General features: G+C 38.5%; 1 protein-coding gene across 16 annotated transcripts in view; it reads right to left on the bottom strand.

Annotated features, from left to right (window-relative positions):
* The window catches only part of INPP4B (inositol polyphosphate-4-phosphatase type II B), a 794,515-nt gene that overhangs the window by 615,814 nt on the left and 154,777 nt on the right, over window positions 1-23,924 (bottom strand). The window lies entirely within an intron of this gene.

The raw sequence follows: 23,924 nt of genomic DNA on the forward strand, positions 1-23,924 counted from the left end.
CCTCTGACTGATTCATCAGTACCGTTCTATGTCTGATTTAATAAAATATAGGTAGCTTCTACAACAATAGTGATGGCTGCCTCACAGACATTGGCTCACAGGGCATTGGCCCATACCTAATATTAAGCCAGCACTGCAGTTCTAACAGATACTGCACAGCTGAACATCTTTACAGGAGCCATGCTGATGCTTCCGTTGAGTTTTAGGAAAGCTGGTAATCCCTTCCTGTGTGCAGAAGACAGAGATTCTTTAAGAGAGAAGTTACACGCTGCTGTATAAAACAAAATGTGTGCAGCCATGAGACTATCTGATCCCACTGACTTGCTCAATGCAGCCAAATCCTCTGTCTGCACTGTGGACGGGTGGGAGTGGGCTGGGGACAGACCAAATCAGTTTCACTGTAGCATGCTTTGAGGCACAAGGTAGGACAAAAAGAGGAGTCTCCACACCCTCACTTAAAAACACTGTTATTGGTTTCTTTACATCTCCAGCTCCTTCAGTATCTTCTGTTTGATATTGAAACCTGGAACTACATCTGTGAAGAAGAGCACCAGGTGCTGATCAATGTTTAAACAGGTTGAATGACGACGATTTTTGCAGCATTTCTGTTTGTGATTGCCGAGAATAACTTGGCTACTTCATTTTTTTTTTCTCTTCACGCCGTCCTTATGTTGTGTGCCATTTCCCAGATATGAGAATTGTAAGATCATTTTAAGCTCATTAGAAGCACTTCTATCAGATGAGATTGGGATAGGTAGTCAGGAAGTTAAAAAGCCAGCTGAAGGGAGGAATCAAAAAACGATATACTCAGCTTTAAACATTTTATCTTAACAGAAAATAGAGACATATACACATATTTGCCAATCTTCTGAGGTTGAAACAAGGCCTTTTTTTGAGTATATCTACTCCGAATGGTGAACCACACTGTCTTTCTTAAATAAAAGGAAAGAATGCATCATTTCAGCTTGAACATTTCCAAAGTGAAGTCTGCAATAAAGGGTTAACTTAGCAGGCCCTGCACATTCCAAAGAAGGAACTGGTTAACTGGTTCCTGGGAGATAATCTCTAAGTCCTGATAAGATTGTCTTTGTATACCTGGGATGTGGGATATGTCAAATAGTTTATACTAACCATTTGATGTGGTGAATGCCTGTTTTGGTTTTTTTATCTGCCGGGGCCATGGACCACAATATTAGTTTGACATCTGGGAGAGCTGGAGACTGGGTAGTTAAGGTCAGTCACGCGGACCCTCCATGTTTACATGAGTGACTCCCAATAAAAGTCCTGGGCACAAGGTTCAAGTGAGCTTCCCTGGTTGGTAAATACTTTATACATGTCACATGCCATTGCTGGGAGAATTAAGTGTTGTCCATATAACTCCACTGTGAGAGGAAAACTGAAACTCACACCTGGTCTCTCCTAGACACTGTCTTACGTACTTTTCACCTTTATTGATTTTAATCTGTTTCCTTTTGCTGTAATAAACTGTACCTATGAGTATAACAGCTTCTCTGAGTTCTTTGAGTCCTTCTAATGAATCATCAAACCTGAGAGTGGTCTTGGGGATGCTCAACACAAAAGGAAGAATTTAGAGATACTTATAACACAACGTGATTTAGAATAAATCTAAATTTTTAAATTTTCCCTATATATATTACAGTTGTCTTCCCACACCAATTTTGGAAGCTTTTATGGACTCTTCAAAAGATTAAAATTAACTTTAATTAATTTGATTCATTTATAAAAAGACCAAGTCCCTTTACTTTTGCACCCATATTTTACCAATTTTCAAGTCTTGATTTGGTTACTTAACGATTACAACAGCCAATTTCTGAACAAAGAGAGCATAATTCCTTGAAAAATAGAAATGAAGTGCTTTCACTACTGCATGGGAGTAGAAAATATTCCCACAGAGTATTGGTGTGTGAAGTCAAAAATATCTGCCTCCCAGGGAATCTGACCATGGGATTCTGAGAGACAGACAAGGAATTGCTAGCTGGCATTTCATCATCAGAAGGAACAGAGTTCTGTTTTGGAAGTTTAATATTATAAAAACACTTAACAGAAAATAAGTTTGATACCTATAAGATATCAAGCAGTGGGGTTGGAAAGAAGCCAAAATAAAGAGCCTTTTAGCTTTTGGGAGAAGCAAGGAAGACTGTACTTTGCAATAAGGGCATTGCAATGATTATATATTGTGTATATATGTACACGCATACGTGATAAATGGAAAGCCTCTCAGAGTTTATCTCTTGGGATTTGTGATAGATCATTTTTCTAGATAAGTGAAGATTAACTCAGCCAAAACTTTTCTAATTCATTTTTCGCTTCTCTAGCAGTACTGCTCTTGAACTCCTAAGTCATTGTTAATAAAGTACATGCACATTACTTAACATATACAAACAGCCTCCCACACTGAAATGCTGTATCCCTGGAAGAAAAGGAGGCCTTTGCTCAGTGTGTTTGTGTGTTTGCAGTGGATGAGGAGGGGCCCTAAAAGAGTTATTTTATCAAAACTCTGTAAAACAGTGAGGGCACAAAGCAGGATTTCTTGGTGACAGTGGGACAGACCACAGCACCAGAGAGAATAAAAGGACTTTCCCCATCGGGGAGGCTTTTAGAGGACACCGGTGCAGAGAATGAGCACAGTGATTTAAACGGAACACCAGACCAGCCTCCATGTGGAGGAGGAAAGATGAAGCAAAGGGCATTGGGCTTTGGTGACTTCTAAGGAGCATCAGTAGACGGTGCTGTAGAAGAGAAAAATGCTACCTACCACTTGGAAACTAACAGGACTGTTTAACAGGTTCATATGGGACAACCCCATGGCTATGAACTTTTGGGAAAGAAGCCAGACAAATGCCTTTTTGTCAAGTTACTGTGACTCTATGTTTTATTCTCCAGGCTCAGAAGACCTGAGTACATATGAATCACACAGGTAAACAAACCAGCAAATCTTAATATAATCTATTAAGTATTATAACAGGTATAAGTATAGGGTGACTAAAAAAGAAAGTACCCAAACCGATCTGTGCTGGGGATAGAGAGGGAAATTTGGGAAGGCTCCGCAGAAGAACTGGTGTTTGAATTGAGTCAGGAAAAGTGAGTAGACATTTACCAAGCAGCAACAGGCTTGACGGGCATTACAGGCAAATAAACAGATGCAAAAGAGAGCATGGTGTGTTCCAGAACTAGCCATTATTGGAGAGGCTAAAGCACAGGGTATATTTGAAGATGGAGTGGCAATAAATAAATCTGGAAAGTATAACTTGGATTTGTCCATTGCAAAACTCCTTCAATTTGTATGCATAATAAACTTTCTTTGGGATCTTTGTGGTTGCTGACAACCAACCAGGCTGCCCTGTGGATAGGCTTGCCAAGATTTCAGGGGGCGGTTTGTGAAACAATGCAAAATGAGACCTTCTTAGAAGGCAATCTGAACCTTCATGAATGGCTCTACCAAAAAAGACTGCACACATGTGATCCCGTTGTGGGCACTCAAGAAATTAATGCCACAAAGTTTCTTCTAACTTATCCAGGACCATGTGATTTGTTGTTTGCAGAGCCAAGAGTATGACAATATTCTCAGACTGGAGATCAGTCAAAGTTATTGATATGATATATGTGATAATGGTAGGATATAAAAATTCCTACCTCTCTACCCCGACTCCTACTTAGGCAAACGAGCTCTACTACCAGTAATTCCTAAATGCCTCCACAGCCACAAAACTGAGAAAGGCCTGAGAATCTAGAAGAGTGGTAGAAAGGGAGTTTGACCATTTAAAAATTAAAAAGCTGATCCTTTAGTTATTATTTAGTATATGCCATCAACATTTCATTGCAATTTCCCAAGTGTTCAGGGACATCATTTTTGAAAAAGTTTCCTTGATATTTAGCCACAGCCATTTCAGCCTGAAATGAAGAGCCAAAATGTATTTAATTAAATATACCTTGGTCATATTATTCCTACAAAAGAAAAAAGATACTTCTACATTACTAATTATTTGGCAAGATTATAATTGCACTAAATTGGCATAAGACTACAAAGAAATTAGCCAGAGTGCTAATCCAAACCTCAAAAGGTCAGTTTGAACACTGCATGCTGGTTATATATTAATAAAAGGGAATAAATCAAAGAACATATGTGTGACTTTGAACATTTCTAAAATTTAATATATTTTAAACTGCTGCCAAAAAATGTGGATATTTATTTTCTCTGACATTCTTCCCTGATTCAGACTTAAGTATGCCTTCCATAATTCTGAAAGGCGTAACAGACAGTGATATATCAAAGGAATGCTGCAGCTTCAGATATGCTGCTTCCCAATTTTACAAGCCATAGCAATGTTACTTACTAAGCAGGAGCTGACTTCTGCCAACACAGTCCTGCACTTGCCTGAGACAGGCAAATATATAGTACTTTATAAGAAGAACATCTGAATATTTACCATTTTATAGATCCTCTCTGACTGCAGAGAGGAGAAAAAAAGCCAATTGCACTTTAAAACAATCCTTCATTGGGGAGACATTTTTAGTGAGTAATATTTCCATTCAAGGGTGAAAAAAATGTTTTATAAACAATAAATATTTTAGTGACTTCCGTGGTGAAAATTTCATAGTATGGTTTTTGATATGGTCTACTTTCATTCCACTGAAATTCTACTATCTGCCATCATTCCTAAAAGTACAAATGGTCAAGAGTTTCCCTAACAAACTAAAGCCACCTTTGAATTTCCATACCAATTATACTTTCTCTAGAATCAAGCAGGTTTTGATGTGCAAATTTATCCATAGCATTTAAAAAATATTTATCAAGACAGGCTGACTTGAATAGGTAAGTATATAAAAATCGTCTGCTGACATAATAACAAAAGATTAAATGCATAGATTATATGAGCCATAAATAGATACTTGATTTGAAAAACTAGATTATTGCAGTTAATAGCAAACTGTAAGACACAGGTTTACAAGTCACAAAAGGTTTGTTTTCAACATTGGATGCAGTCGAACCCCTAAGCTGTTGATTAGATTTTCCAAACTCTAGAATCAGGTTGGAACTGAGACTGGAAATGCTTCCAAGACACTAAGACTGTGGTTTCTACTCCCCAGATAACCCAAAAGGATTTATTAAATTCTCTAGAATGCTAGAGTTTAAATGCTTAACTGGTATAGCCTAACATTCTAGTTCTTAACTAACAGAAAGTGAAAGTTAAGACAAGCTTAGGGAAGAAAGGACAAAGTCACCAACTGTAGGTTAAGAACCTTCATTAGGGAGAAATGCTAACTCTAATAACCTTGGCCACCAACTTGAATAAGCTTGAATAGTTGTATCTTGTGTCAAAGCCAAGAAATAAAGTCCACGTTGAGAACCAGACCAAGAATCTAGGGCCCTCTGTGTGAGCTGCCCTGACACTCGGTGGTCAAGATTCATAATGAAGGTTGGAGTACAGATGAGGTCAAAAGAGTAAAAAGACAGGGCAACAACCTTATCACACCATTTTCATGCAAAGGAAAGATCAGTGATCCTGAAAATACCCTTCATCTTCGACAATTCTTACCAGTCATTCTCAACTTTGCTGTGGTATAAAATGTTTCAAAGATTATATAACATGCCCCAAAAACAACTTCAATTATAAATGATAATCTTTGTTTATTCTTGGATTTCATATGCAATTTAAAATTTGAAAAAATAAATCTTTGTTAAGAGAAAATAACTCCAATAGAAAGAAGGTTACGTGTCTCCTTTACCTCCACTCTCTAGAAATTAGAAAGCAGGCCATCCAACCCAAGAAAAATTGAAAAGTGGAAAATACCCATTTTACAGGAGATAGGGGATGATGACTTGTTATTAAGATGTGTTATTAAGAATAAAGTAGATTTGGAGAAGGATAATCAGTTTGCATGGCAAGGTTTTCTTTCTTGTTCACTGGAAACAATGACGACTTCAGGAGAAAAAAATCTCAGGATTCTTGAGAAAGTTGGGAAAAAACAAAGAGTTTTGCCATTAGTAAGATGGGGGATTTTCTTTTTTAAAGTATGAGTTCTGAGAGTTACTAAGAAAGAACATCAGATAGAAGATGCGAAACTGACCCACTGACAAGGAATCAAGGATGTGTTTCCAAGGCAGAGAAGAACTGCGAGGATTATGCCAAAGAATGCAAGAGAGAGAGTATTTGATTATTTTTACTTACTAATTTTCAATTCATTTCAAAAGGGCTTCAAAGGACTTTCTAAAGTAGCTACAATACCAAAGCACAGAATTAATCAATGAAAAAACTTGAGAAAGAAAATAACCATTGAAAATTCAATAAAGCTCTGATTGGGGTTTGCACACAGAAATACATAGCATACGGTCTTCCAGAGTTGCTTGAACTGAGAAACAAATTCAGCTCTAATTTTTCCAGGATTCAAAGCAAAAAGGGATGCAGGAGCAGTAAGGTTGCTAATTCTTTGTCTCATCCAAACGTCCTTCCTCAGGAAAATCTTTGACAGAAAAACAGAAGCCTCAGGCTAGTCCAGGTATTCTGAGCTGTGAGGGTTCTGCAGGGCAAAGCCAGGCAGGGAGATGATAGCCAGAAATAGCAAGCAGGTGGGAGGCATGGAGAACACTAGGGCTGGATGGTTGCCACATTTAAATTGCCAGGAATAGAAGACACAGTCCTGGTAACTATGAATGATATGGATGATATTTGCTGAGACACTCCAAACAGTGTGGGATGTTTGGGACTCTCAGTCACCATATGCACATCCCTGATTCCACATTTCTCATCCTTATCAGGCTCAGGCACCACCTACACTGTCAGGATGACACTGTCCCTGTCCTCATGCCAATCTCTGCCTTGTCCCTGCCCTCATCCTTCACCCATTTCCCTCTCTAACCAGTCCTTTCTACCCTATCCTATGGAACCCCTGTTCCACTGTGACAGACTTGACTAAACTTCACTCTGCACCTCTTTGCCTCAAAGAAATACAACTCTTGCCTGAAAGTAGTCTCTGCCTTACTCATCCTCCCGTGATCCACAGTCCACAGACAGCTACCAAAGCCACGCTCAGCCTTCTCCTATAGACACCTGTTCCTTCCAGAACATCATTTTCCTTATCTTACAGTATTATTTTTTAGAAAATTTTCCCTTCAGAACATTTTCCTGATTCATTTTATCACCAGAATGAACTGTGTAATCTACACTAAATCATCCCCTTTAGTAGCTAACTGAGGTCATTTCCTTGTCTTACGTATCTCACAACTGCTTCAGGCCACACTTTGTTTTCTTGATGGGTAGTGAAGTGAGAGCAAGATTTCGATAGGAAACACTGCAGGACTATGGCCACTTCCCTAAATACACTACCATATTTCTTGCCTCCATGACCATGCACTCCTTATTTCCTTTTTTCTAAAATGCCTTCCTTGACATTTTCATCTGGAAAATATTCCTCTTCCAAGAGTCTCCTCTTTTCTGGTATGCATCTTGAGCCATCTCAGGAAGCCAATGGTCCTCTTTTGTGTCACTGCTGCACCTTGTATAGAGACTAATGAAAGTGAATCTCTCACAGCAATTGATTTCCATCTTTGTTTGTTATGGACTACTTAGAAGTATTTCAAGTAAAGGTCCCAACACATTGGCAGACAATAAATATTTGTGAAATGAATGAAATTTTCTGAAATTGCAATCCTTTACTCAAAAAATATGTTACAAGTACTTTCAATAGCCAGTGCCAAGCTGCCCACGATAATCTACTTGGGTGGGTTTATGATTCTTTCAAGTTACCCAGACTCTTTGTTTCAGAGTCATTTTAGAACAAAAAGGACACAAAATATTTGAAGAGCTAGTGGTATTTCTCTATTCAGTGGTGTTAATTCTCAAGATGTGTGATACTAAACTTCTTAAAGAAGTAGCCCAAGCTGATGTGTAGAATGGGCCACGATACATTTCACATTAAAGCATTAAAAAGCCTCACAGTTGTTAGAGATAAGCTTTTGTAAGTAAACAAATTCTGCTTTACACGAATACATATGTTCATTTACAGCTGAGCAATTCTTTAGAAAACAATATTTATCTTCCTCCTTTCCTGTAGAACTAAGTTCACAAGTAAATACTAAGTTTTGGTTTCATGCATTTTTTTTTTCAAAGATTGGCCCTGAGCTAACATCTGTTGCCAATCTTTTCTTTTTTTCCTTCTTCTTCTTCTCCCCAAATCCCCCCAATATGCAGGTGTATATTCCAGTTGTAGGTCCTTCTAGTTCTGCTATGTGGGATGCTGACTCAGCATGGCTTGATGAGTGATGCTAGGTCTGTGCCCAGGATCTAAACCGGTGAAACCCTGAGCCACGAAAGTGGATCATGTGAATTTGATCACTGAGCCACAGGGCCAACTCATGGTTTCATGCAATTGAAAAAGTCAAACTAACTTTCATTATCTTGTAAAATAGATAGATAGCTAGAAAGATGATAGATAGATAGATAGAAGATAGATAGATAGCAACTAACATCAGTACAAAAAAATGAATTAACATTTATACATTTAATAATCTTTTCTATGAGGCACTATCCTGTATATTTCTTTGGAGTTTTATTAAGAAAGTGAGTGACACGCTTAGCTATGTTTTACTGATAAGAGATCTAGTCACCATCAGTCCCATGCCTTCAGGTCGGGATCTGGTTCTTAATATCCTTTTAAGACACAATAGGGCATCTTTTATTGATCCATGAATATATGACTCAGGTGTGTCACAAAGCACGAAGACACTGCCTAGGAGCTTGAACCAACAAGGTATCATGCAGGTAGATAAAGGATGATCTGGAGTTTCTTGGTCTAAACATAACACAGAGAAAAATGTTTCAAAGGTAATTTTTGTTCTTTCAGACTAGAGCAAAATATTCACCATATAAAACAAGTAATACAAGAGGATGCAGTGAGGAAAAGACATACAGGGAGAGAAAGACATATTTTAAAATAAATTAAAAAGCCTTTTAATTTTGACTTCTCATTCCCCAACTTCTTCAGTGGTTTTATCTGCTGTCTCCCTATTTCTTCATCAACTCCCCATAAGAGACCTAGCTGCTTTCAAAATTTTCTTCCCTTTAAAAAGACTAGGTTGAAGCTTGCTGAGCTCTTGATTTAGTGTCAATTTAACATTGAAACAATCTTGAAAGAAACCTGGCTACCCCGCAGGGAACTGCTGGAGAATTGGCAAAAAGGACCGGAAAAGGAATTGTAAATGGTTACCTCCCATCTCTCCAAGACCCTCCCTGGTCCCTTCAATTTCATTAGAAAAGCCAATTAGAAAAGACTTTTTAAATGGCTCCCAATACCAACTGTTCTATCTCAGTGAATAGTGAAATTGACCTCTTTGTAAAGTGCATCACGGGGTTAGAAATTAGTCTTAAGGACCCCCAACACCTCCCTCCTCAGCCACCTCCAGAGACCAGAAACCACAGGTCCAGGACCTTTTCCCTGGAATCTATTTTTAGAAGAGCATACCGAGAAGCTGTTTATAGGCAGCAACTGGTCTCTTTTCTACACTGCTGTTTCAAGTTCTGAATATAATTCTCAGTTATCATGAAATGTACAATCCAGTTTGTGATGACCAGCCAACCTGTGGGATTTGACAGAGCTAAGAACTCAGCGGGAACCACGTATTTAAATCCATCACCGTGAGACTATGAAGCTCTAAGCGCATCTCAGTCCTCCAATGTGTCTCGTTTCCTTCTCATCTTAACATTATCTTTAGCTGTATCTGTCACATTTTCTAGCAAACTCTAAAAGTCCAGTGAAAAAACTCAGAGGGAAATGATATCCCTTCTGACACTAAGACTTGAATGTGATTTTGAAGCATTTTGAAAAAGAGAAAAGAGTAGTGTGTCCAAAATGCCTACAAGTACGGGCTTGTTGTTGTTGTTGTTGTTGTTGTTAATTTTAGTTTCTTAGGATCCACATAATACAACATGTGCCACAAGATTCATGTTTGGAAAACAGATGCAACCAGAAAATTTTCCCCTGATTAATATTGTAATGCTTATGTTGTACCTTTAATAAGATCATCATATACATTTATTAGAATCAGGCAGAAGTAGGAAGACTATTGAAGAAAATGTCAGGACAGGTACCTTTTATCTCAAAATCTATAATAAAATCACACCTACTTATCCATTGACAATCCAGACTTAGAAACACAATCTCAGCATCCTAGTTACCTGAGTCACATAACCTCAATTTATCCTGCGACTACTGAGCAATCTGCTTGCAGTCTCTCCTCTCTATTATTTCCTCAAGTTAACTCAGAAAATGGAGGATGTGAGGTGAATACTTCTCAACTACAAAATTCCTAAACTATTGACCCTGGATTACAAAGACTCCCTGTTCATGCCCTCCCTTGGAGAAACTATGTGTAAGCTCCACATTAAGAAATGTAGGGGAGAGGCAGAAAGCTTGAGTTCCACTTCAGACTCTGCCACTCACCAGAGTCAGGCAGGCCCTTCACTTTTCTGAGCCTCACTGTCTCCTCTGAAATGAAGGGGATGGATTAGATAACCTCGGAGACCCCTTTTGATTTAAAATCAATGAGGAATTACCCAGTGTTCTCAAAATGGATTAATACTGGGTCTTCATACAGAAAAGAAATCTTATGGGTCATGTGAAATGATTTCTCTGTCCCACTAAAGACTTCTATTCAGAAGCCACAGATGGGACAATCAGGTTGGGTTCTCACTTGCCTTAGCATTACTTTAAATAGATTACTAGAAACAAACAAAAAATACTGGAACAGAAATAAATATTTAAGGCAAAAAATAATACAGAATATTAACAGAAAGCATCCCTTACACCATTTTATAATTTATTTCCTTCTATTTGCCAACAACATTTACAGTGAAGCTAAAAATGTTCTCATATTAAATATACCAAAATATTCTTGGATTAAAGTACTTAACAGTCTTAAATATATATTTGCTTTTACTGTATGTACAAGGATACCAGCTAAAGTTCCTCAGGAAAATCTTTTTCTCTACTAGGAGAAAAGAAATAAGCACTTTTTTGTTTAAAAACTAACTACAGTCACTATTGGTCCAGTAACAAAACAGGGTCTTGGAGGGGAGAGGGGTGTTTAATTTTATTGTACCTAGAATACCTTCTTAATCATCTACTCTTTTTTTGAGTGTTAAATAACCTCTACGCCTATGTGGTAAAAATTATAAAATTATCTACAAATTGTACAAAGCATTACTTGACAAAATAATCTCCATTATGGAGACATCTAAATCACTGACCCTATTTCAGGATTGTACAATGATACAACGTTCTGAAATTGAGGTCCAACAATGAACTAGGAAACTGAAGAGTACCATATATGGAGCTAATTCTAAAATAGCCCTGCCAAAATGGAAGCATGCATTCAAAACAAATGATTCTGCCAAACTGAATGGCTATTTTGTTTCCCTGAAAATAAATTTTAAAAAAAGTAATACATTGGTAAAATTTTTAATAATGCTTAAAACATTCTTTCCCTTGCAAAAGATCTGAATGTCTTAGCTCTTAATGTGGTTTTTAAGCAAAAGATCAAGTATAATGCAGCTGTCACTTTCCCCACGCAATTATCTGAAAATTAGTAGTTTATTTTTAAAATACTATGCACAAGTCTATGATTGGAAATAACTAGTTGAAGGAAAAATAAGATGTTGTATCATGTTGTTAGCAGCATGCCTAAAAGGCAAGAACCTATCCAACACATACGATTTAATAAATCGTGCAATAGAATTTAAATCAGTTATATAATGCGCATTAGGACAGCTACAGTGTTCCGTCCAGCAGAACACTTTTATCCATCTCTATTGCCAACTGCAACCAAATCTTAAATTGTTGGGCATAGGTCTCAGTGGTCACATACAAGTCATTCACAGAAATGAAGGCAAAGTTTCTTATCAGGATGTTAGATGACAAGGGACAAGATGGACCAGAGAGAACCAAAACCTACACACTGTCAATCGGGCCAGAGATCAAGTTCCAGGAGAGCAAGCAGGGACCATGAGAATTAAACAGGTGCTTCTGGTCAAACAGGAAAATGTTGAGTGTCAAAGGAGTCCTCAGAGGATAAAAAGGTTAGAAAGATACTAGGAGTTCAGAAAGGCAGCGTTTAGGGTGCAGGAAGTTAGGTGGTGACACTAGCCTAATGGACGAACTGAAGTGTACTCTGATCCCAAATCAGACCATGTCCTCTCTGCCCTGTTCCATGTTCTTTAATAAAACAGAGACAGTCCCTGAGCCTCCTAGAACTGATTTCAGTCCTGAAGAGGGCAGAAAGCCGCAGGAGAAAGGCACAAGAGATCCTCATGCAACAACCAATCTCGTTCCAAAACTGTGTGCAACCGCTCCAGGAGACAACTATAAAATGAGGCCGCCACCCTCGAAGAGCATAAAATCCAGCTGAAGAGACAAAATATACTCACATATCTGTGCAAGGCAATAATTGACCCAGTGCTTAACTTTGTGGCAAAAAGACTCCCTTTCAAAACCTAGTTGTATCATTTGCCTCCTACACCATCCTTGTCTACCCAACTTTGTCACTTACTTCACTGCTTACACTCATTTAAATTGTCTTATCCTGGCATCTGCAGTGCCCACTCAACCCCTGTACCCTTCTGTCTTACCATCAGCTACTGCTTACATAGCTCCCTGAACATTTCAAAACTAGGCATTACACAGCCATCCGCTTCTGCACCTCTCAATTCACCAACTCTTTGCCAGCCAGTTGAGTGGTCCAGTGAGGGGGCAAATTGGATAACACCAAGGATATCCAAGCAAAAGGAGGTTTACAGTTCCACTCTTTTATTATAAAATTACTTATTATATTACTTCCCTTTGCATGTTTTACTTGCTTTTATAAAAGTGCTTTCTTCCAGCAAGGAAGTCGACAAAACCTCAGTGTGCAGCCCAGCACACTCCATTGTATGCATTTATTCTTAGAATGGTAAGTCAGAGAGAGTGAAACACAGTGGGAAAGTTGGCAAGCTTTGACTTTCTTTTAGTTTAAAAGTATGTCAGTTATAGTTTATTATGCCAATGATGAATTTAAAAAAACTTCTTGGAATCATATCTTATGCATGTAATGTTGATGTTAGTTGTAAGCAGCTTAAGTTATATTGTTATTAAATTATCCGTTATACAATGCTTCACAATTTCCAGGAAAAGGAGGCATGTAAATGATAGACTTCTAATGAAAAGACATCTGTGTCTGAACATAGGGCAAGTAATCCCTTTACCCATTGCACACCAATACCATCAAACCCACTCCTGGAAAAACTGCCTAAATTTATGGAGTTGCCATTAATAAAAAAGAATGAGTCTGGTATCAACTGTGAAAGTGAATTATACATATTAGCATATAAATCAAAATAATACTCCAACACAATAGGTAAGCCAAGTTTATTGTTTCTGGCAGTAGGTTTTAATCACATGATAATGTTCTGTTCATGTTCTCTTAAAAATCCCATCCAATTAGATAAAATTGTCAATCAATCTCAACTGAAAAAGCTTTGGACAACATATTCTTACTGAGCTTTTCTATATGATGAAATGGTGAAAGCTTATTGCTTTTCATTACTTTATGTGGTCTGAGTGCATTCTGGGAAGCTACAAGAAAAACAGGAGACAAAGGTGAGAGATGTGCAAGGAGAGGAAGGAAATGCAGCCGCCAGAGTGTCCCAGTGTTGAGTTAAACAGTCAGATTCCCAAACTGGGGATCAAGTACAAATCCTAGATCACCAGGCAAGGGTAAAAATTCTAAACAGGGATAAGACATTACAAATCACTTTCTAGGCATTGACTTACTTAAATACCTGTTTTCTCCTGTATTCCTATGCAAATAATAATAACATTTTATCAGATAAACTCAGAATTTTGAAGATTCCATTTGGGAATTTCAAATTCTCAGAAGACAGAATATTTAACAAAATAAAAGGCCATATAAATTAAGACTAGGTTGTCAGAATGTGACACATACTTGAATTTACAAAGATGGTAGTGCATGATGATCGGCTGTTAAAATTCTGATCTGTTTATAAAACCCTCAAGCTAACCTCCAGAATGGAAGAAAATATTTGCAAACCATATATTTGATAAGAGGTTAATATCCAAAATATATAAAGAAATCATACAACTCAAAAGCCAAAAAGCAAGTAATATAGTATAAAAATTGGCAAAGGAACTGAATAGACATTTTTCCAAAGAAGGCATACAAATGGCCAAACTGGTACTTGAAAAGGTGCTCAACATCACTAATCATCAGGGAGATGCAAATCAAAACCACAATGAGACTTCACTTCACATTTGTTAGGATGGATATTATCAACAAAACAAGATTAATGAATGTTGACCAGGATGTGGAGAAAAACAAGATTAATGAATGTTGACCAGGATGTGGAGAAAAGGGAATCCTTATACATTGTTGATGGGAATGCAAACTGGTATAGTCACAGTGGTAAACAATATGTATGTTCCTCAAAAAATTAAAAATAGAACTACCATATAATTCAGCAATCCACTCTTGGGTATATATATAAAGGAAATGAAATCAGTATCCCAAAGAGATATCTGCACTCTCATGTTCATTGCAGCATCATTCGCAATAGCCAAGATAGGGAAACAACCTAAGCGTCCATAGACAGATAAACGGATAAAGAAGTGTGGGACATACACACACACTGGAATGGTATTCAACCATTAAAAGTAAGGAAATCGTGCCATTTATAACAATATGGATGAATCTGGAGGGCACTATGCTAAGTGAAATAAGCCAGACAGAGAAAGACAAATACTGCACGGTATCACTCATATGTGGTGGGGCGGAAGCCAATTTTGGGGGAAGCCAATTTCACAGAAACAGAGGATGGACAGGTGGTTGCCAGGGGCTGCAGGGATGGGGAAATGTAGGTCAAAGGGTACAAACTTTCATTCATAAAAAATATAAGTTCTGAGGATCTAATGTACAGCATGGTGACTACAGCTAATAACATCGTATTGCATATTTGCAAGTTGCTGAGAGTAGATCTGAAGCATCCTTACCTACCCCCCCCAAAAAGAATTAACTATGTGAGATGGTAGATGTGTTAATCATCTGTGATAATCCTTCCACAATATATATGTATATCGAAACATTATTGTGCACTTTAAATATATACAATTATATTTGTCAATTATTACTCAACAAAGTCAGAAAAAAGAAAAAAAACACTCAGGCTAAAAGGAGGCTTGATTTTAATCAAGATAAACAACCACAGCCATCTTATAAGGGCAGCTATGAGCAGGAACACACCCTACCAGTAAAAGAAAACAATGCAATTACAGATCTTAGAGGTTAAAAAAGATCCCTGATACAAATTCATTATTTTGATCAATTTCACATCAATAAATTTCTCATAAAATACTCTTCATAAAAAAGACATAGATGAGATAAATTTTTAAGTATCTTAGTACTGAAAGGGTAGGTCACCATTTCTCTTTTCAGCACTATTCCTGTCAAAACTCTCTGAGGTTTCAGCTTCCACAGAGATGATTCTGCTTCTCCTCTCTCAAATGATTCTTCTCTAGTTTATTAGGACCACTGATTTCCATTGCCAGACCCTAGATCTCATCATTGCCAATATCCCAGATTTTCCATGTCTCAACTGCAAGTATCTCATTTACTAGTTTTTCTAACTCCCTGTCACCGACAATTTTTAGACTTCATCGGTGTCTACTGAGTAGTCCAGCTCCTGGCTAAAAAATCTACGTGTGACCTTTCAGGCCTGACCCCAGGCAGTTACAAAGGCTCTACATGGCAGGCCTTACAGGGGAAGGCTGCCCTTGCCACACCAGCCGTGATGCACAGCCGATGCCTTACGGTTTCTGAAGGGAGTTGCAGTCAAGGACTCAGGCTGGCCATGCTCTTAGGAATATCTGCATTCTTAGCTCAGTGCCTTCATCTGGGGGCCTCTTTATGATGAACTTTTGGCCAAGACCTTCCTCAGGAACCTCTGCCCAGACCCTCTAGGAGGAGGGGAAGGGGAACCTTGAAGATACTTTTCTCCATTCTGACTCAGTACTTTTTCACTCCTAATCCTTTTGGCCCTTTCCCTCATCCCCAGGGCCATAAAACTGCAGGAACCTTTTGTTCAGGGTTCCCTCGCAGTAAATCCATTCCCCACATCTGTGCTAACCCATTCACCCCTCAGCCAGCACTGTTCCATAGGAAAACATGGATTGAGGGTGTCAGTGCTTTCTCTGGTTTAGCCTCTTGCTTATATGATCATGGTAAGTGATTAAAGGCTTGACTGTTAATTTTTGTTTGGGCTTATTGTCTTAACCAGCTGATCTGACACCTGGCAGCCCAGCTCAGTTCTATCTCAGCATGGCCCCTGATATCTACAATCCATCCTTCTAGCACCTTGTCAGCATATCTTATCTCCTCATGTCCTCCCTCACATTCTTACCCAGCTTAAATGTCATGGCTAGTTCTTACATTCAGCCTCTCATTTACATCCCAAACTACCATGACTTTCTTGCACTTCATCACCTCACTTGGGAAATTTACACATGGTAAAAACATCTCCCCATGTCCTCTGGATATACTTCAACCTGTGTAGTTGAATGTTTCTGGAGAAAAACCCATAACCACGCTGACTGGTGTCAGTTTATATCCATGATCTCTATTCTCAATGGGCTCTTAAGACAGCCTGGCAATCGTACTATACTCCCTGGTCCATTCACTCTTTCACATGCCTCAAAGACTATTAAATATCTTTTGTCTCCTGTTAAGTGTCTGAGACCTTCTCCTCCATCCTTATGTTCCTCTGATGACCTTGCTTCCTATTTCAATATGAAAATATAGAAGGCAATTAGAAGGTATGCAAGCTCCCACATCATATCCGCTCTTTTAACTTTATCTGCGTCTATATATCCTGCATCTCCCCCATCATTATGGGTGAATGCTACAAGCTCTTGGCTAAAATCAACCTTTCCATTGCATACTAGATTTCAACCTCTCTTGACTACTCAGGGACATCGTTTTAGCATTTCTTCCTTTTCTTCCCTGTACAGTTTACCCCTCTCAACTAGGTCTTTTTCATCAGTATACCAATTTATTGTTATGTCTCCTATCTTAAAAAAACAAAACAAAAACTACTTTCTTCAGAAATCATCCCCTTTCTTTCCATCCCTGTACAGTAAAACATCTTAATAGATTTGCCTATATTCTTGCCTCAAATTGTCTTTTCCATCCTTCCTTGCAATTGCTCCAATCAAACTTTTGCCCTCATTATTCTATCAAAACTTTTGTTGTCATATCACCAGTGACATCCTTGTTGAATAACCAATGATTATGCCACCATGACCTAATAGTTAAACAATTGGCAAAGTTTCCAGCAACTGAATAGTGATACACCTCTCTAGTTAAGATATGACGCAAGAGTCAGGGGATGTCTTTAGCCTATGCTCATGGTGATGCCAAGTATTAAACTCTAAAGCCACAAAAGGTAAGGTGAGGGGAGAGGGGGAAATTAGGCTGAGTAAATGAGGAATCTGGCTTCAGTCCATGGATATTTGTATAAATCTTTTATTACCTAAAATGAAGGCATCAAATTATGAACTGCCATTTTTAACTTTAAAAATGCACTAAATGGAAAGATTGTATGTTTTCTCTTTCCCATAAATGCACAATACTGAGTTGAACAGGGTTTTCATAATTGTTCTCTGTGGTATACCTGGTGTTCCTTCAACTCAATCCATTGGGAATCACATCTTCAAAGATGGAATCAGTCGGTCAGATTTCTACTGAATTATATTTCTGCATCTCTCCCCATTGCAGGATACAGAATTTATTTTCTCCTAAATATCTGTTCCAAATCCTATTAATGCCTTCATTACTTCTTTTAAAAAATTAAGAACATTCTTGTTTAAGAAAATAGGCCATTACATATTTGCCCAATTTATGAATCCATTGTTTTTGCCTGGGGTCATGAGCATGAAACTAAAATCTTTAACTCTGGCAGAAGGTGCTTTCTCCTCCCTCAAATCCTCAGATTAAAATCTTTTCTTAGAATCAGGTCACATCACCTTTCTGTGAAATTAGGTGTGGTTTTCTGTTTAAGCATCAGTGACATGTCATGAATTTATATTTTCATGACAATTTTCAATATAAAAACTGTCTGGACCAAGAATACCTAGTTAATATTGTACTTAAAGTATTGCAAAATGTTGAAACTCAGATGATTTAAACATTTGCTGTCTCAGAAAATATTAAGATCATCTGTCTATCAGTCAGTTACAGATTGAAAACAACAGTAATTGTCTCTGGCTACGTTAAGCCACAAAGGACTTCCTTGGGAAGATTTCAGGACTGATGAGAAGCTAGAGGGCCAGGCTTGGAAAACTGGTGGGAACCAGGGAGCACCAAGAAGGCAGCAGGAATCACAGGAAAGAAATCACAAAGCAAGAACAATCTGGTCTGTTTGTCATTGTTAATACAGCCTCTGTATGAAGATGTCAGGAAAGTGCAGACGATAACCAAGCTATGTCATGATTACCCCCTGACTACTGCAAGGCAAGAAGAGAAGAAATCACATGCATTCCATTACCAGAGTGTTAGAGGATACCCCCTCCTACCCAGTGTCTGCACAGTAGGGGGTGCCCTAAAAGGATGTAGTAGAGCCAAGAAAATCATGAAGGTCAACTCCAGGCCATTCTTGAAGGACGGCCACACAGATCCAATCACATCGAGGGCAGCCACACCCCAACAGGTACAATTAGGCTGAAATGATCATCAGAAACACCCCGAAAGTGAAAAATGGTAATAAGCAGCTTTGAATAGCCAGGAAAATGGTGAGGTTTCAAGGAAAGAAAAAGGGCTTTACCTTCTCATTCAGCAAATATATTTTGGTATATGTGAAATTGTAGATCTTGTTTTGACCATCAGCTGGAAAGTTACCATTTCTCCTACCAGATGCCTTCATGAATCACTGCTTACTTTCAAAGCTCCCAGAAGGCAGGAGCTGATGCCTCCACCCTGATGCACAGAGAACAGAGTTAACTTTGGAGAGCTTAAAAATCAGGCACTGTGGGAGATAAGTCCTTCTAAACTTCTATCATAATAAACACTTGTGTATGTAGACAGTGAATGGCTGCAGTTTCTAGAATGTGAGTAAACACAAGGAACATCTAGATATCATGATAGTTCAACCTAAAATGAAGTGCATCCCATCAGGTTATTGGAAGGGGCTTCCACTCACACTGAAAGCCCACCCAAGCCAAGTCTAGGAGTTTGAGACCTGTGAGCAGCCATTCAAGATTTTCCTGACTTGTAACTTCACACGTCAACTTTCCATGCTTTCACAGCATCAGCTTCTCTAAGCTTTAGTTTCTTAATAAAATTATCCTTTTAAGTTCAAACCATCTGTTACCATTAGACATGAGACTGCAAATAGACATTGAGTAGAATTTATTTCATGTGCGTGGTTCACAGAATTCTTATTGATGGAGCCATCTTTAAAATGATCTATTCTCCTTTACACCAATCTTTGTCTTATTCCAGAAAGCTAAGTTATTTATTCTAAAATGTATAAAAATAGACTATTTTTCAAAAGATGATTCATTTAAAAAATGGTATTTGGATTGACAAAATACAATATTTTTTTGTTTTTCCCTAATTTGGTTTCACAGAATTACTAATCTTGGTGCTGGCTCCATATAAAGTTAGATGACACTAAAGAAGGTGTTTTTATAGAGATGCATTTATAACTATACTTGTTGGAGAAAGACTAGTATATCGAGAGCATTTGCTTTGGCATCATAAAGATGTGGGTGTAAGCCTGGTTCAGAAACTTGTTTGCTGTGTTACTCTGGACAAGTTACTTAGGCCCTTTTAGCACTGATTCCCATCCCTGCAAAAGGGAGATAATAGTATGTAATGGTTGAAGGGAGAAATTGTGGCAAAAACCCTGTACAGTGCCTATTACTCTCTCCTGCTCTCTTTGTGAGCCTTTCAAGAGCATTCCCATTCTTTAATTAACATACACTGGATAGCCATAATGTCCTCAACTGCCAAAAAGTAGTGACTGCATCAGCTCCACATCCTGAGACAATGAGTTTAGATCTGAAAGGTTTCATGAATACCGTAGTATTGGCCCTTCCAAACAAAGACACTTGCTCACAAACAACAAATATGTATTTCAAATCTCGGATTTTTAATTAATAAACTGTTTTCACTTTTTAGAAAGAGGAGTAAATACCTTACAAGAACAATAATAGGTTTTGCAGTTAGTTGGATTCAATGGTTAGGCCACAATACTTTTTATGGCCAGATTCACGGTAAGGGGACATCATGAGGGGCAAAGATGACAGGAATAGCCTTAAACAGATTATTAACAAGGTTAAGGAGAACAAGAGCTTCGGGAGAAGAAAAGTAAAATGTGCTCCCAAATTTAGTGATCAGCCCACTGAGGCCCATTCAACAAACCAGTACGGGGTTTGGTGCATGGGGTTTGGTGTTTATGGATATAGTAAATATATACATATTTTGTTTATATACTTATTTATAGTAAAGATAGCTTGTATCCTCTGGGGAAAGTTTAATTTCCTACATCATGTCCCATTATCCCTAAAAGAAGGAAAGTGGCAACCATTCACATTCCTTAGAATTAGTCCTAAAATGGAAAAGGTTCCTCTCTCTCAGGACAGAATGCATTGGTACTAAACTCTTAAGTATATGGGAGATGGAAAAAGTTCTGTAGTGAAAGGAAACTAACTTGGGCCAGAAGTGAATGGATCCACAGTCTCTGCTTTTTGCCAGCAGCACCAGACCAGCATGCAGAAGAATGGCCAATTTCTGGAGTTCTACCATTTGGGGCTGCCCAATATGAGAACATTTTCTTCATGGCATGGAGGGAGATAGTGTATCTGAAATCTAGCGCTTAACTACCCAGGGGCAGTGACCGCCCTTGGAACAAAAAGAGGGTAGTATACCTCCCCAAAGCCAATGAGGGTGCATCAGGGGGAGCTGTGCCTCACAGTGCAGAGGACTCAAGGCTTCATCAGCAACACAGGATGCAACAGGATGGCAAGATAAGGAGGCCAGAATGTGACAAACCACAGGAAGTCCTTCCAGAACACATATGAGGCAAACTTGAAAACAAACAAACCGAGGCATGATGGGAGGTAGGGGATTAAGTACAGAGTGGAGGTGATGAACAGCACATTGAACATACTTTAGGATGGGTAATTTTCAGCCATAAATCAGTGGAAGACTTCTGCCATAAGAATGTTGCAATACAAAACAAAATTGTGTTTAGTTATATGATAGGGAGCACAATGATATATGAATTACATATAATTTGGCAAAACTATCCCCTGGGACATCTGTTTTATTTAAATCCATGGAATGTGTGACCTCCATGACTTCACAGAACAAATGGAAGCCGTCAGACAGAATTCCGCTAATTTCTTGCCACAAAACTTGTATATTTATAGACCTCTACATATAGATTTTACTCTTTCCTTCTATTACTGCAACAGACTGAATGTCTGTGTCCCCCCAAAATGCATATGTTGAAACTCTAATCCCTAATGTGATGGTATTAGGAGTGGCCTTTGGGAGATAACTAGGTCATTAGGGTGGAGCCCTCATAATGGGATTAGTGCTCTTATAAGAAGAGATACCAGAGAACTTGTTCTCTCTCTCTCCATCTCCACCATGTAAGCCCAGCAAGAAGGCTGCCATATGCAAGCCAGGGCCCCCACCAAGAACCAAATCAGTGGCACCTTGATCTTGGACTTCCCAGCCTCTAGAACTGTGAGAAATAAATGTTTGCAGTTTAAGCGACCCAGTCTGTCGTATTTTTGTTATAGCAGCCCAAGAAGACTACAATAATCACCATGAGAAAATTAAATTTAAAATTAATCTTCCACTAATGCTTTATATATTATCCCTTCCCACTTGCTCGAGAAGATTAATTGCTCTCATGTTCTTTCCTGAACCTTCCACCTTCTCCTTTTCTATTTGCTTTTTCCTATCAGCAGGTGACTATGCGAAGATTCTTTTTATCTTAACAAACAAGAACATCTTTCTCTCAAATCCCTGTTCCTCACAGTCACTGCCCTCATTCCTTCCACTCACAAACTTGTTTAAATAAATAAATTTCAACTCCCTATATTCTTTTCACCCCTGACTCATTCTTCAATCCATGATAATCTGGTTTTTGCCCCTACGTTCCCCAAAAAGTGCCCTCCTCACTGTCACTTTGTTACTTTGTTACTTGACTAATCACTAAATCTAATCACTTTCTTCGTTCTTATTTGGCATTTCAGAAACATTTAATATTATTGGCCATTATCTCCTTCTTGAAACTCACCATACTCTCCTGGGTTTCTCTCCAGCTCTTGCCCTCAACGCTCTTTACTGGTTCTTTCTCCCTCTGACTATTTCTGAGACTATTCCTATTCTCGCTTCTCCTAGCTCACCTTTTATTCCCAATGTAAATGTATTTCCTGCATCGTGTCCTACATTCCCTGGACTTGGTGTCTACTTTGGGTGTTTAGGACTTCCAGTTTTCTGTTGCTAATTCAGATCATGCTTGTGTGCTGGACGGCTCCTAAAGGCACACCCATGGCATCTTAATTCTAACGTATTCAAATGAATTTATTATCGTCTCTCACAAACTGACTTATCATTAACTTAACTGATATAGTCAAAAACCTAGATATTATCCTTCTCTCCTCTTAACCCTCAGCAAGCTTCCTTCTTGTCCACACACACACAACAAGTCAATCTTATTCTCACTTCCAAAAGGAGTCCACCTCTCTTCAGCCTGTTCTACTGCCCTAGACCAAGTATCACTCCTGGACAGCTGTAATTGGAGGTGATGTAGCCTGATGGTGAAGAGCATAAATTTGCCAGGCAGAGACTGAATCCTAACTCTGCACTTCCTCACTGTGCTTTCAACAATTTACTTAATCTCTTTTAGTTTTTATTTTTTCATCTTTACAACTGGAATAACTATAAAGCTCAGCCTCATAGGGCTATTGTAATAAGTAAGTGAGATAATGCACAAGATCTTGTCACAGTGCTGGCAAACAGTTAGGTACTCAGTGTGGGTCAGACAGCATTTCCAGGCTGCCAGCCGTACTCCTTGGTATACATACTCCACAATGCAACCTGAGTGATTTTCCTAGATAGAAATCTAACAAAGTCACTTCTCAAATTAAAACCCTTTGGTGGCTTCTGTTGCACATAGCATAAAATCCAAATCCATTAAGATGGTTTACCAGACCGTTCATGACCTGGCCTCTGTCACTCACTCTCTCAGCCTTATCTCTCAACCTTTATTCCTGCCCTCTACGTATGTTATAGTCACAGGTAATTTCCTTAAGTCCCCTCCAAATATCATGCTCTCACATCTCCAAACTTTGCAAATGCAATTTCTCTCATTTGAACATCTTTTTTCCACTTCTCTTTGCCTGGCTAATACAATCAGATCCTAGGACTCACGGCCACAGCCTTGGCTATGAATACCCATGGCACCTTGGAAAACCCAGAGCATGGAACTGTTGTAATTGTTAAATTGTCTGTCTCCCACTCCGGGTTGTAAGCTCTAGGAGGGAGGGGAGCATATGTATCCATATATATCTCATTTACTTTTGTAAGTCAAGAAGCTAGCAGACTTCTTGACTCATGGTAGGTACATAATAACAGTTTTGAGAGGCTGTATCAGTAAATGAATGAATAATTTAGGCTGATAAGTGGCCTTATACACAGAAAGTAGTGCCCTGATCATCACCTAGTCTGGACAGGGGTGTTAACAACTCTGTCTCGTGTATTTCATCGACATGAATCAATAGCCATAGCACAATCATAAGGGCTGGTGACCAGACCTTAAAAATCATTAATCCATTGAGGTGAAATCATC

This window comes from Equus asinus, chromosome 3, assembly GCF_041296235.1.
Source record: "Equus asinus isolate D_3611 breed Donkey chromosome 3, EquAss-T2T_v2, whole genome shotgun sequence".
Taxonomy (NCBI): Eukaryota; Metazoa; Chordata; class Mammalia; order Perissodactyla; family Equidae; genus Equus; species Equus asinus.